Source organism: Nyctereutes procyonoides, unplaced genomic scaffold (genome assembly GCF_905146905.1).
Source record: "Nyctereutes procyonoides isolate TBG_1078 unplaced genomic scaffold, NYPRO_anot_genome, whole genome shotgun sequence".
NCBI classification, from domain to species: Eukaryota; Metazoa; Chordata; class Mammalia; order Carnivora; family Canidae; genus Nyctereutes; species Nyctereutes procyonoides.
In genome coordinates, this window is record NW_026575137.1 from 4,592,970 (window position 1) to 4,608,816 (window position 15,847).

Sequence of the window (15,847 nt, forward strand, 5' to 3'; positions counted from 1 at the left end):
ACCAAATCTCTCCTTAGCAACAGTCCAGTTTTTTTTTTTAAAAAAATGGATATCAAATAGAACCCTACTTTTAATAATAATGTGGGTTTTTTTTTTTTTTTTTTACTTCTTCTGTTATCTGTTTAGTCTGAACATACTGGAAAAGGTTCATTATAAAGTGATCCATAAGAAACTGCTTTATTTTTTCCTGCATTGTTTCAAGAGTGACAACAGAACTGTGTTCAGGATGTCAATATTGTTATCCCAGTGAACTGGATATTGCCTTACAGAAAGATTTCAATTTGCCATGAAATCCCAGAACCTAAACTAAATAAGGAAATTTACTACTGCTACCTCTAAGGGTCCCTAATAAGTTACATTTTTTTACATTTTTAGTTAGCCCTTGTTTTTGATTTGTCTTTCTTTTGATTGTTTTCTGGTCTTTTGGAGGAATACAATTCTACCAATAAAGTTGACTACTTTGCTTTAGCTGTGTGGTTCTCTAAAGGGCTCAGTTATCCATTTATTGCTTTTTGTGGAAAATAATAAAAGGCAGATAAATTACAATAACGGAAACTTGAAATATATAAGTATCAGATGAAATTGCAAACATAATTATGCTTGATCATGAAAAAGTAAGCTATCAAAGTGAGCATAAGCTATTATTTCAGAAATTGTTCAATCATTTTGCATTATAACAGACATTAAGCTTTTCTTTATGGAAGAATTCTTAAAATTAATAAGTTATTACCCATTTTCCTGACATTTTAGAAAACAATGCTGTATTCAATTTTAATAATGAAGCATCTTTGTTCAGTTAATATAATATCAATCTTCTATAAGGAAAAGAGATTGAGGTCACTATAAATGGTTTTAGATAACATTAGATGAATAATAAAAGTAGGTGAAGGGACCTGAAATTTCCAGATTTAGATGGGGCCAAAGCAAATTCTTAAGACAAATGCATATTTTCAACCCAAAGTTTACAAGATGAAAAACATCAAAATACGAGTAGCCATAGTACTATCAAATACAGACACTATTATTTACAATTACATTTTTCAGAGACTATCTCTCACAGGATGTAGATGTCGGAATGCCCACAAAATAAGTCTAAATACATGGGTAAGTTGGAGAAACTCATTATTAAATAGATTTGGAAAGTATCTATATCCTTTATCAACATGTTGTTTTCCCTAACCATCATTTTCCATTCTGGCTTCCTAATATCATCCACTTATCATGAAGCTGTGGTTTCATGAGATTGGTAGCTTCCAGACCCTGAAGGGAGATCTAATCCACCTGGGCCACGCTTGGCAGTCCCATTTCCCTTACCTGTAACTGTTTTAGAATTGGGCAGGAACTACACCTGTGGCCATTGAGATGGGAGGAGAATTTTCCTTGAAGAAAGATACCTTGAAGAAAGATATCTTTCTTTGAAGATACATTTCTTTATTTTTTAGAAAAACTAAAAGTCAAACTCTTCTTTTTCTGGAGATTGCTGTCCTGGGAAATGATACCCAATATCCATTTATAACTCTTAGAAGAATGAATAATGAAGAACAAATATTTGACACATTAATGATGGCAGAGTAGAGAAAGGGGGATCAAAATCTGGATTCTTAATGACATCTTAAACCAGATTAAAACAAGGCAACAGGCTCCCTTACTTCTGGTATTCTTTTCAGTGAGATAAATAATAATGATGATGATGGTGATAATGTTTTCATTGTTCAAGGCAATTTGAATTGAGTTTCTTGTAGCCAATTTATTCCTAAAAGATACAATTTCTCACACACACCAACGAACCCTCCCTGGTGATTAGCATGAAATCAAATTAAAATTTAAGGGCCAAGAGCTAACAAATTAAAAGGAAATGGAACAATATTGGGACATTCACTCATGAATGTTTGCTCATACCACAAATAACCCAATGTTCATATACACACCCACTCATACACACAGCCTTGAAAGAAAAGAGGTTTAATTTTATAACCTTTCCCCAAGCATCTAATGATGCCAAAATAATCAGTTACTTTGATGGCATTGATACAACAGCATTTATATCAATGAAACAGTACTTTGTAGACCAATCAATATATTAATTCATTTTTCAATCAAATGGTTTGGCATATTGAAGAATAATCTAAGATAATGATGTAAATTGGTTTGGGTACAAGAATTTCAGTTTCTGTTACCCTGTGGAAGATACTGATTGTGTACATAACCTATATCCCATGTCCTCTGAGAAGCGCTAAAATCAAAGAATTGAATAAAACATGGTCTTAACTCTAACAGCATGATGCAGAATTCAAGGTGACAACACCAATAATTTCTCAAGTCTTTCTCCAAGGTGTATATAAAAGGAAATGGAGTAAATCTCATGCATCTACTTTAGATATAATCTGTGTTGCCAGAGCAACAGAGTGGAAGATTTTTATTCTAAATATGTTTAGAATGCAAATTGTTTTGGAACATAGTTTGTACAGAAATCAGTCAACAATGTGCTATTGTGGATGGTCTAGTTTACAGCAAAGTGTTTATTTATACTTTGTAGGTCTTTTTTTCATATATATATCTAATAGAAGAGACATGAAAATTTAATTCAATCATTTGCTTTAATTAAAAACCCACTGTCAAAAAAGTTTCCATCTTAATGTTATCTCATAACATCTGAGGATCCATTTTGGCTTACATAATTTTAGCAAAAGAGCATGAAATGCATTTTCAAATAATGTGTCCACAGTATGTTAGAGTTAAAAATGTTAGGCTATTTATTGTTGTGAGGCACTCAAATTTGAAAGGGACAGCTGATAAAGATGTAATTAAATCTTGCCTGTTAAGGAGTCTTATGAATTATTAAAATCCAGATCCTATTATTCCTTCTTAAATTATTCTTTTCAACTTCTTGTTGCCACATATGCCCCCCTCTCAAATGTTAAGCAATTACCCTTTTGAGGGTCAAAGAAGCACCATAGGCCCATCTGGAAAGCTGAGATAAGGGCCTATGGTTCAGCTTAAATAGCTGTTGCACTGAGACATTAAGATTGGGTTGGGGAGGAAGCCTTTACCTTGGGGTTCTCTGAACAGCTAAAAGAGATTTATTTGAGTGTACTTTACATCAGTTCTTGGATGCTTTTCTCTATTTTTGTACAGCTTCATTCTCATCTAACTTCAAAGTGTTGAGTTTGTCTTGATATAAATGAAATATCAGATTGAAAATCAGAAGCAATTTTGCAAACTAAAAAATATATATATAATTTATGAAAAATGGATTAACTGCCTGTTAATTTCATTTAAAAGCATTAAATAGAAACGATTCTTATTCAAGTTGTCCATACTTAAGAATTGACACATATCACAATTTGGACACCAACTGACACATATAATTCTGGCCTATCTTTAACCTATAACATTGAATGTTTTTCAGGAATAAGTTAAACTTTGGCTTGTGACCCATGTACACAGAAAAAGTTGATGTTGGGCTCTTTGATGCTAACAATACAATAGAACCGTGGTCAGGATGGAGTGAGGGATGAACAATGGCACTGCATGACTACAGAAGTTTGTGAAAGTAAACAACTTCCTCTGAAATCAGTCTTCCATCAAGTGATTATAAATAAATCAGTATCAAGTTGTTTTGATTTTTTTTCATGCATGGGTATTAGCAGAAACATTTCTAAGTACTACAGAGTTAAAGCAGATATGTTCTAAAACACATCATGTGCCTGCAGCTCAATCAAGGCAGTAAAAGAAGTGGTTTAGAATATTATTGAGGAAAACACAAAATATGTTTAGAGATTCATTTGTGTATAGATCCTACAGATAAATGTTTATATGGCAGTATTGATTAAATTTTTTAAACAAAGTTCTGAATTTTCATAGTCATTTAGACCACTATACCAGAATTCTTTAGGAGTACAGTACTAAATTTTCATCAATGTGTACTGTTTTTTTAAAGCAGTATCTGTTATCTGGAACATTTCTTTAGTGAGTAATGCAGTGCAATAGAGAGCCCTGAAAATTTAGTCTTCTGAATAAATGTGAGATTACCAACAAAGGGCAACCGTGAGATCATGTGATATTTATTAATAAATTTGTAGGACATTTTTAAAAAAGTATTTATGGTTTATGATTATATCATAATTACTACTTGGTTGCTTTTTTCAGTTTTTAATTCTTTTATAAATGTGTTGTCACAATTTCAAAATCTAGGGTTGTCTCTCTCAGGTTTTCTATTTCACTTTAGACCCAAAAAGGTCTACATTTACTTACTTTAAGTTGTTTTATGCAACCACTCCTTATCAACACAGTATCTGTTTCATTCCTCCATCTTCCTCTCTAGGACATGTCATCTAACCCTTCTACAGTGGCTCAGCACCACTTTCTCTTCTCAGAAGCACATATATATATGTGTGTGTGTGTGTGTGTGTGTGTGTGTGTGCATGTATATATATAGGTAAATATAGGTGTATATATATAAAGGTATATATATGTGTCTGTGTGTGTGCATGTATATATATAGGTATATATAGGTGTATATATATAAAGGTATATGTGTGTGTGTGTGTGTGTGTGTGTGTGTGTATACCTAAATCCTTGTGTAATACTGAACATAGATAATTGAAAAAGGCATTCCTTTTTTTTTTCCTCCCCGGCTGCTTGAAGCTCGGCCGCCATCATGAATGACACAGTAACTATCCGGACCAGGAAGTTCATGACCAACCGACTGCTTCAGCAGAAACAGATGGTCATTGATGTTCTTCACCCCGGGAAAGCAACAGTACCTAAGACAGAAATTCGGGAAAAACTAGCCAAAATGTACAAGACCACACCAGATGTCATATTTGTATTTGGATTCAGAACCCATTTTGGTGGTGGCAAGACAACTGGCTTTGGCATGATTTAGGATTCCTTGGATTATGCAAAGAAAAATGAACCCAAACATAGACTTGCAAGACATGGCCTGTATGAGAAGAAAAAGACTTCAAGAAAACAGCGCAAAGAACGTAAAAACAGAATGAAGAAAGTCAGGGGGACTGCAAAAGCCAACGTTGGTGCTGGCAAAAAGTGAGCTGGAGATTGGACAACAGAAGGAGTAAAGATTCTGCAGTGGCTTTATCTGTGGTGATTGTGCAGATTTTTCATGAGAGGATTAATAAACTAAGAACATTAAAAAAAAAGGCATTCCTCTCTAAGGTGGGGGGTAAGAGAATGGTGTTGAAAGTTCCCAAAGAGTCAAGATTGGGAAATACAGAATATAAATTATGACCAATTTGCTTATCGATTTATTCTCCTTATTTGTCATTCAAGAAAAAGGGCAAAGAAGCTTGATCAGGGAAAATAGAAACTGGTTGAGTCAGTTAAACTACCTTTACAAAGTTGAATCATGCTAGAATCAGTGACAATTGAAATTGAACATCCTTATTACCTTATTATCTTACTTATCCAAAATGCTGCCAATTTTTGCCGTCACACCCCATGTTCTCTGAGAGGAAAGTAGAACAACCGAGTCTCACGACTTATGATGGAAGTTAGCCAACAAAGCATATCAGGTCTTTAAGATATGTACAGGAAACAAGGGAAGAAGAGAAGGAAGATAGAAAAATTCATATATTATTTTGGATGAGTTTTCCAATAGTAAATAAGAATAATATTTATTGAATAATTACTTACATGAAAAGACAGACCTAGATTTTGTGGAGTCTAAAAGTTATAAGATATGGAGGCCCTTTTAAAGAAAGCATGTATTAAATTTTAAAAATAATCTGATCATGCCCACTCCAACACAACTTGACATGAGAAATCACTAATACAAAATGCTCTTATCCTGGGGATTAGGCACTTCTGTGTAAAGAGCCCTCACAATTAACTCCAAAAACTTCAGGTAAGTCTGCCTTGGACATACGGCTAGACCTGCACTGAGCTTGTTTCATCATCACATCAAGAAAATGAGGGAGAAAACTGAGGCCTGGATAGGTTGAATAAGCTGCACAGGTCCATGCAGTTAGGAAGAAATGAAGAAATGAAGCTCTTGTCCTTTAGGCTCTGGAGCTGACCCACTCCAACTCTTCTAGGTACTGTCTGCAGATCTGATTAGTGTTTGTAAGTGAAATGCTACAAGCAGAGCATGGGAAGAAAGGGGACATCTGTTTAACACTGGTATTTTATTAAACATAAAAGCTTGTATATTTTTCCTTTTTTCATTGCTTTTATCCCAAGATTGACTTACAGCATTTTAAAATGGTAGTTAGACTGCATTAGATCCTATGTTGTGGGGGAAATATATTCATGGCAAATCTTTAAAGAAACAAAATTGAGTGGAACAAGAAATGGCTCAGAAAATAATTCAGTAATTATCTGAGGAACAAAGACATTTTCATGTCGAGGAGAAACTAACCCCTCAATATTTATTCTTATGCTCATTATTTAATATGAAAAGGGAGCTCATAAATACCTTGACTCTCTGAAATGTGTGAGTTTAGTAAATAGGTAACTATTTACCCAACTGTAGATAAGTAGAATAAAAGGGAAAGTATTAATGCTATGAGGAGATGGGTCCAGAACAAGGAAAATAAAGTACCTCTTTACTCTTTGAAGTAGTGGGAGGTAAAATAATGCAATATGCTATCCTTAGAAAGGGATTTTCAAAATGTTTTCATTGGAGCTCTAGGAATTTCAAGACATTCCTGGACACTGCCTCTCCACCTCAGACACATCCCCACCTATATCATATATTCTAGACACAGATTTTTTAAAGAAAGTAAAGAAATAAAAGCAGACTGTGTTTATAGAGGAGCCCCAGGAATCATGTCCTACAGGTACAAGTAAGGAAAAATAATAACATGCTAGTTTTAGAGGTTTATTGATACATGTGGAACTAACTAAAATCAAATCAACAAAAGTTCTCCTTATACAAATAAATTCCAACTGGGTACGTATGCAGTGGACTAGTGGTGTTCTGAGGAAATCTATCTTCAGATCAACACAATAAATGATAGTTCATGAGTCAGAACGCCTATGATGATACACATTTTGAATTTAGAATCTGCACAATTGGGAGAATTTCAGAAATTGAATTTCATTTTCTAATAACTTAGCATGAAACACTACTTTCCGACACTCGGTGTTACCCTCTAATTGTTACACTCTAACAATTCAAACTAATGCCATTATTTCATTTTTTTTCAAAAAAACAATCTGGAAGTTATGGTTTTTTTTTTTTGACTGAAGAATAAGACAATTTTTGTTTGCTCTTAAGTCTTGGTTAAGATGTGATGAAGGGATATCAAGTTGTTGCTAGCCATAATAAAAATAGAAATGCTAGTATAAAGGATTGAGTGTACTACAAGATCAATGAATGTTTACTGAATGATGAATAAATAAATTAACTAATTAAATTTCACTACAGAAAGAGTATTACTCTGACCCTGAAAGTCACTGAGCGTTCTTAGCAACTGGGCTCTTGAACTATGTACTACTATGTCACAGAAGTGACTTTTTTGATTGTCTTGAAGGGGTTCAAGGAAAATGTTGTTAATACTGATTAAAGATTTAAACTTCCCAAGGAATCCATGATTTTTGTTTGTTTAATAAATTTGTAATTCTAAATAAAAGTTCAATCACAACAAAAATACTTCTAATGTCTTAAAAATCACAATCACCACAGAATTCCTGAGTACATGCGAGACAACCCTGGACTACATTATTAATAGGGCACAGGAGTTTGCAAAGAATGAAGGTACTATGTTAACAAGTGAGGGTTTAGCTTAGTCAGTATAAAGAATGCTAAGAAAACTTCAATTATAAGCAAGACTGGTAAGGTCTGCAGGTTTTAGGTGGTCAAAAAGCTCACTTTATCTTCCAAATTTATGGATTTTAAACACACATACTGATGCTCCGAAGTCCATAGTAGTCATTAGACATTATTGAGTTGGGTCTGAGAATGATGTGTCCAAAGAAACTTGAAGAACTATTCCTGAAACAAGTTGCAGTCCGTACATGCTACTATGTTATTAAACTACTAGCCATATATCTCTAAATTCGTGAAGCCAGGGGCCTAGTCAACGAAGGGGGAGAGAGAGATTAGGATATTAAATACTGGATATTACGGCTTAATTAGACTAACTATGTGTGAACATAAATTGACTTTTGTATTGTGCTGTCTGCTGAGAAGGGGATTGGGAAGTAAGAGGCCTTTTACCTTCACACATACCATGGTTCCAAGAACATTTTGCTTTCTATAAAGAGAAATTACCCCACCATGTGAGTAAAACTTCTGCAGAATTTCTGTTTAAAAATGTAATCGTATTTTCATTTTTATAGAAAATGAAGCTATTTAATGCCTTATGGATTGCCACATGATTATAGGCAAAATCTGTAAAGAACATTATAATAATTTGTAATTTAACATTTATTGTGCACAGAAAACATGTTGAACCTTGCCACCTGGCAGACTTAGATGAACTTTTTGTTTAGAGGGGTTACAAAATAAGAGTAATACTCATTTTAGGAGTATGAGTACATACTAAATGTGCATAGTATATCAATTGTCCAAGTGGAAAGCGGCCCTCATTTTTCCTATTGAGTTCTATGTTTTATATAATGAGAAAACAAATTCTATTTTGAATATTATATTAAACTTAATGGCACATGTCAGATAATTAAGAAATAAAACATCTTAGTCAATTATTGACTAAATACTGATGAGTAGTTCTATGTCCTCAGTAAATAGTAGTTAATGACTACAATTTTATTTCTTCTTTTTGTTTGGCATTATCCTCAGGAAGACTATCTGCCTTGCATAGGTTTCAGAATTTAAAATGTGCCAATACACATGATTTTATAAATGTAATCAGTCTTATATACTTTCCCCCTGTGGTTGAAAGACAAAAGTCAGTTATTTATTAAGAGACTCATGACTCAACCATTTAGCTGAATTGATTTTAAAATGTTATGCTGGCACTATCAACAATAGCCAAACTATGGAGAGAGCCCAGCTGTCCATTGCCTGATGAATGCATAAAGAAGATATGGTATAGGGGTGCCTGGATGGCTCAGTTGGTTGAGCGTCTGCCTTCAGCTCAGGTTAAGACATTGGAGTCCCGGGATAGAGTCCCACGTCTGGCATTTGGCTCCCTGTTCAGAGGGGAGTCGGCTTCTCTTTCTGCCCCTCACCCACCCATGTGTATGCTGTCTCTCGCAAATAAATAATTAAAAAAATAAGATATGGTGTATATATACATACACACACTCACTCACACAATGGAATATTACTCAGTCATCAACAAAGGAAATCTTGCCATTTTCAATGACATGGATGGAGTCAGAGTGTATTATGCTAAGTGAAATAAGTCAGAGAAAGACAAATACCATACGATCTCACTCAGATGTGGAATTTAAGATACAAAACAGATGAACACATGGGAAGGGAAAGAAGAAAAGGAGAGAGGGAAACAAGCCATAAGAGACTTTTAATAGAAAACAAACTGAGGGCTAATGGAGGGAAGTGAGTGAGCATTGGGCAAGATGGGTGATGGATATTAAGGAGGGCACTTGTGATGAGCACTGGATGTTGTATGTACGTGATGAATCACTGAATCCAGATATCAGTATTGCACTGTATGTAAACTAAAATTAAATTAAAAATAACTAAAAAATAAATAATAATAAAATTAAAAGCTAGGTATGTTGTAACCAAAGAAGCATATGATATAGCTGTTGCTAGGGTGAGGGTACTGCTTTTACCAAGCTCTAAGTAAATACGTAAGATAAACCCATATAAAAATAAATTGAAACAAAACAAAATGCTATGCTGAAATGTGCAAAAGTTTTCTAACTAACGTCTCCATATTCAGAATATATTGTGTAGTCTAGGAACATATATAGACAGTAGAGTTAGAGAAGGTGCAGAAATTAATGAAAGCGAATGCTTCTGTTTTAATTGAATTTCACACATAAAGTTTATTAAGGAAATATTATACACTCATCATCATATTAGGCACTAAGAATCCTAGTTGCGGTAAAATACAAAGCAATGGCAGTCAAGCACTGAACAACTAAGCCAGTCTTGCAAAAAGAAGACAAAGTCTCTAAGAATTATGATCTTGAGATTGGAGGTTGTGAAAAAGAGGTAGAGTAAGTCACCCCTTTCAATGCCAATATAAAGTTTAATTTAAAAAATACCTAGTTACTTTAAAACTAGTATTTATTCACTGATATATATGAAGGTTTCTAACTTTATTTATTGTGGCAGAAATTTCTCCTATATCATAAAGCATTTAAAGCAAAAAGCAAAATTGAAAGAACTTTATAAAAACCTTATATCTAGAACCTAGATTCTATTCCTATTTTCATCTCATATCTAACTACTCATTTAATCTGCTTTATTTAATGCACTTAAATTGCAAACAACAAACCCATCTTTCTTAAATACCTTAGCATTTATATAATTAGATGCTATATTTGTTGACTGTATTTTTTATGTAAAATCAAAATAAAGTACAATGTACATTCTCTGAGTTTAGCCAAAACCTTGAAGATATAGATAGAACATTAACATAACTTCTGAAAATTCCCTCTTCCCCTTCCCAATAAATTTCTGCTCTCAGTGTTCTAAGTCCTTTCCAACATAATTTTCCCTGTTCTAGGATATCATAAAAATTGATTTATTGGGCTTTACTTCTTTTGTGTACGGCATGGTTTACTCAATATAATGTCTTCTACGTTCATTCATTTGTTGCTTTTATCAATAAGTCATACCTTTTTTATTGTTGTTAAGTGTTCCATTATATGGATATATCAAAGCTAGTTTTTATGTGTTTTCCTGATGGCTATTTGGGCTGATTTATCATCACTACTACAGATTAAACTGCTATGACTCTTACATGTCTTTTTGTTAACATATGTTTTCATTCTCGTGGCCCGATATGTAGGAATTGATAGGGCATAAGTGGTTTGCGGTTAGTTTTATAAGAAACTGCTAATCCTATTTCTAAAGTGATCTTAAGAGAAAATTCTCCAGGAGTCTCTTGTATTGCCGCACTAATCATGCCAGTGAGGCACTTACTGCTCTTTGATTCCAGACTGTCTTTATAAGATGCTTTGTCTAGCAAACAACCTTGGGAGATAGAGTCAGTGTCTCCCTTCAGAGCAAAGAGTAGGCTTACTGTCAATTATGAAAGATAGAGATGCAGGCTCCCGAAATCAGGCTTCCTATCTCATAATGCAACCTATTTTGTGTTCAGCTGCCATTACCCCTAAGAACCCAGAAAATGTTGATATTCCAGTTACTGCTACTGCTGTGAGTAACAAAACACCCTCTTTCTATGACCCAGAGGTACCCAATCTACTACCAGCAGCCATGAAAGTGTGGGTGACTAAATATTTACCTGTAAATAGGGTAAAATTTCATACTCGTCAAAGATTTCGACAAGTTGTAGCCTTAAACGTCCCCACCAAGGTGAGGTTTCTGGTTGTTACACAACTTTGTCAACATTTAGTGTGGTCAATCTTTTTAATTTGATCTATTCTGATAAGTAGCTAATGACATTTGATTTTAATTTTAACTTTTTCACTTGCCAGATAATAAGTTGAATATTATTATGTTCACTTCAGATATTCAGAAATCTTCTTTTGTAAAGTTTCTTTAAAAAAAAAAAAAGATTTTATTTGTTTATTTGGCAGAGAGAGAGCGAGCACAAGCAGGGGGAGAGGCAGACAGAGGGAGACGGAGAAGCAGGCTCCCCGCTGAGCAGGGAGCCCGGCAGTGGGGCTCTAATGATCTGAGTCGAAGACAAACACTTAACCAACTAAGCCACCCAGGCACCTCTTTTGTAAAGTTTTTACCCAGATCTTTTGCCCATCTTTTACTGCTTTATCAATAAAAAAAAAATGAGTTAGGTATAGGCATAGGTATAGAGATAGATCTCGTATATAAGTCCCTTTCCTGGTATGTTCTGTCAATATTTTCCGCAAATATTTTTGTATCTTGTCCACTGATTTTCTTAATAGCAAATTTTGATTAACAGAAGTTCTTAATTTTGATGTTTAATTTCCTTTTTTTTTGGTATGGTTATAGCTTTTTATATATACTATATTGTATTATGAATAAAAACTTTTTTGCCTGCCACCAAAACACAAAAATACCCTCCTGTGCTTTTACTAGTAAGTTTCTGTCATTTTTTAAATTAAAACTTTTGGTTAATTAGCTACGATATGTTATTGTAAGAAACTATACAGAGAGATCCCTGTACCTTCTACCCAGTTTCCTCCAATCTTAATATCTTGCAAGACTACATGGTACAATAGGGACGCCTGCGTGGCTCAGTTGGTAAAGCATCTGACTCTTGTTTTAGGCTCAGGTCATGATCTTTTGGTAAGGTCAAGCCCCACATCAGGCTCTGTGCTGGGCCCATGGAGTCTGTTTAAGATTTTCTCTCTCCCTCTTAATCTACCCCTTCCCCTGCTTCTCTCTCCTTCCCTTAGAAAAGAAAAAAAAAGTTTACAGTACAATATCCCAATCAGAATATTGATATCAATACAGTCATGGTAGTACGCATTTCTCTGCTCACGAGGCTCCGTTGTGTGGCTCTTCTACACCCACACCTGCTCCTCTCTTATCTCTAGCCTCTCCTTAATCCCTGGCAACCACCAATCTGTTCTCCACTTTTATAACTCTGCCATTTCAAGAATATTATATAAGTGGAATTGTATAGTTTGAAACCTTTTGAGATTGGCTTTTTTTTTCACACAACTTAATTCTCTGGAGATCATTACGTGTATGAATAGTTTTTAAAAATTATTATTGTTGCTGAGTAATATTCCATGCATGGATACCGCATTTATTTAATGCACCATTCACTCATTGAAGGATACCTGGGTTGCTTCCAATTTGTGGCTGTTACAAATAAAGCTACTACAAATATTTATGCACAGATTTTTGTGTGCACATAAGTTTTTATTTCTTTAGGATAAATACCTTTAGAGTATAATTGTTGAGTCAAATGGGAGTTGCATTTTAATTTAAAAAAAAAGAAAAGAAAAGATTGGGCAGCCCCTGTGGCTCACTGGTTTAGTGCTGCCTTCAGTCCAGGGTGTGATCTTGGAGACCTGGGATTGAGTCCCATGTCAGGCTCCCTGCATGGAGCCTGCTTCTCCCTCTGCCTGTGTCTCTCTCTCTTTGTGTCTTTCATGAATAAATAAATAAAATCTTAAAAAAAAGAAAAGAAAAAAACTTTTTTTTCCCCCAGAATGGCTATATCATTTTGCATTCCTACCAACAATGTATGAATGACCCAGTTTCTTTGCATTATCCCCAGCATTTGGTGTTGTCACTAATTTTTTTACTTTAGCCATTATGGCTAGCATATGGATTTTTTTTTCTAAAAGGTAAGCTGACTTTTCATGTTGCCTAAATCTATTAACTCACATGCTTTGAGTCATGAGTTTAGGAGTGTGTTTCCCTTTCAGTTATTTTAACTTGGTATTGGGAGAATCCAAAAAAGAGGAAGTTATAAGAAAAATTTAAAAAATATAAAAATACTTAAACTTTCCAAGTGCACTCCATTTTTCTTTTATAGCTTTTTTTTTCTTTTTTTTTAGTTTGTAATTGCTTATTTATTATGTGACTACAAATTAGATCGTTTAGTTGCTTACTGCGTATATCTGCCTTCACCAGTAGAGGGCAGGAATCCTGTCTGCTAGCTCATTCTCCGCTGTATTGCTCCTACCAGGAATATTATGCACTAGACCTAATAGAAATTAATAAATAACTGTTGGATGTTAATATGCTTTCTAAATAGGCTATCTTATATATGCAATTACTCAATAAATGATTTAAAAATAGTAGTTACAATAAAGTAATTGTTTAAAAATTGTGTCCGTGAGCATTCTATAGAACTTCCACTTTGAACAGTACCTTGACTTAATTCACTTTTCATCATGTATACAAGATTTACAATGACCTGAGTTAACTTCCACTGGTTTCTAAGTGTCAGAGAAAATCCTGTTCTTATTCAAAAGTTAGCTTTTTCTCCTTTTAAACATTTCCAACGGAAAACACTTTTTAAACTGCTGCTGGTGCCACTTTTTAAAGTTTAAAAGTCCAACCTCTTGTACGCATAAAATGTCTCCCTTCTGTAACCTTATAGTCAATGACTCTGATAGAAGATTACAGGAGTTATTCAATATTCTTTGCTTCAGATGCAATACAAGCAAAGTTCCCCAAGACAGACTGTAAATCCAAGTCTTAAAAGTTTTCCAGTGAAAAAGACTGCACCGTCTATGTGTTACCCCCATCTTGCCATGTGATTCCTCGTGCATACTTGATTCCATCAGTACCTTGTTTATATGTTCTTGCCCTTCAGCAGTGTAGACTCCTTCCAGCACATGTATTTTTCTCCTGAGCACCTGCCCTGGCTGGTACTGTCTTTTTGCCATCTACTTTGCAAACTGATATTGCCACAGAATGAACGTCTCTCTGAGCTCAGCTCTCTGACTGATGGCAGCTGGTATAGCAACACCCGAGCTCCCTATGACCCTGGTGGAGAGCTCCGAAGCATGTGTTTTACTTTGTCCCCAGATTTCTCCCAGCAGGATTAAGTTCTAGTGACCAACACTGAAAACTCACTTGAAAATGAATGCTTTATTGGCTGCCTTCCTTCCTCTCTCTTACTTTCTAACTCTTCTACTGATGCTTTTTGGAATTACTTCCAAAATAAATTACTTGAATTCTAATCCTTGTTCAGGGTCTTCTTCTGGGGGAACTGAAAGTAAAATACAAATTCCTGTTTGAAGGAGAAAAGGAATGGCAGTTATTGGTTTCCTTCCAAATATCCCTTAATACGTTGAGTTTAATGAGTGAACTGCATCCTGCTAAGTGCAAAGAGAAAGTCGTGCACTGTTGTTTTCCGTCCTCCCTGTGATCCTATAAAACCTACCATGTCAAGTCTTCCCTATCTCTTAGGTAAAATTCTATGACGTTTCCCTGACTTTTCTGTTCACTTCCAAATTTAATAACAAGTCTCATATTCAAGTATTAAAGTCTGTGATATCCAAAGCCCTAGATAGAAGCAGTTCAGGCTCAGAAACCTGCACTGGAGAAAAAGATAAGGTTTCTTTCTTTACCATTTGTCTGTTTACTCATCACTTCCTTCTCTTCCTCCACTCACTCAGCAGCCTCTGGCTCCTTAGGGTTGGAATAGAGAAAGAAAAGTGAGGGAAGGTTGAAATATTTGAATGTTATAGTGTCATAATCTGGAATAGTGTAGCTGATGCCACAGTGCTTGCTCTTTTTCTTCTCGGAGGTATGGTGGGCCAGCAATCTCCCTATCCTTGCTGTAGACCTTTCTCAGCACTATTACCTACAGTGATAATGCAGTCTCCAGCTGGCAGCTTCACACTTTTCCCCTTTCTATATTTGCCCTTTTCTGCACTGGACAGTTTAGTATACTTCTGCCTCTTTCAACCAGGATCATCTTTCCTCAGGCAGGAAGCCCTTTAGATGGGACCATTTTCAAAATAATTCAAGGCAAGATAACTTCTAGAGTTCTATGGGGTCTCTGTAAATACTGGCTGTGGTCAGTGAAAATAGAATTTGCTCCCATCAAAGAAAGCCCTCTCTTTTGTCAGTCAGGCCGGCTACAGGCAGCCCAGCTCTTGGCGTCACACTTCTCCAAATGTGGATCAAAACTAAATCTGGGTCAACACCAAACCCTGTGTCCTCAGCCCCAAAGAAAGAGATCAATTTTGAGCTTCTCTTTTTCTCCCAGACTCCAGGTTAGTCTCCCTCCTGGTGGTAAGAATGGCCATGATCTGTGAGGGGACATCCTACATCTTTCTGCTTGGCTTGAGGTACAAGATGAAAGGA

At 35.1% G+C, this 15,847-nt stretch overlaps 1 pseudogene; it reads left to right on the top strand.

The window, feature by feature from the left end:
• The first annotated feature begins 4,623 nt into the window (after positions 1-4,623).
• LOC129495742 (40S ribosomal protein S24-like) lies at positions 4,624-5,156 on the top strand (annotated as a pseudogene).
• The last annotated feature ends 10,691 nt before the right edge of the window (positions 5,157-15,847 follow it).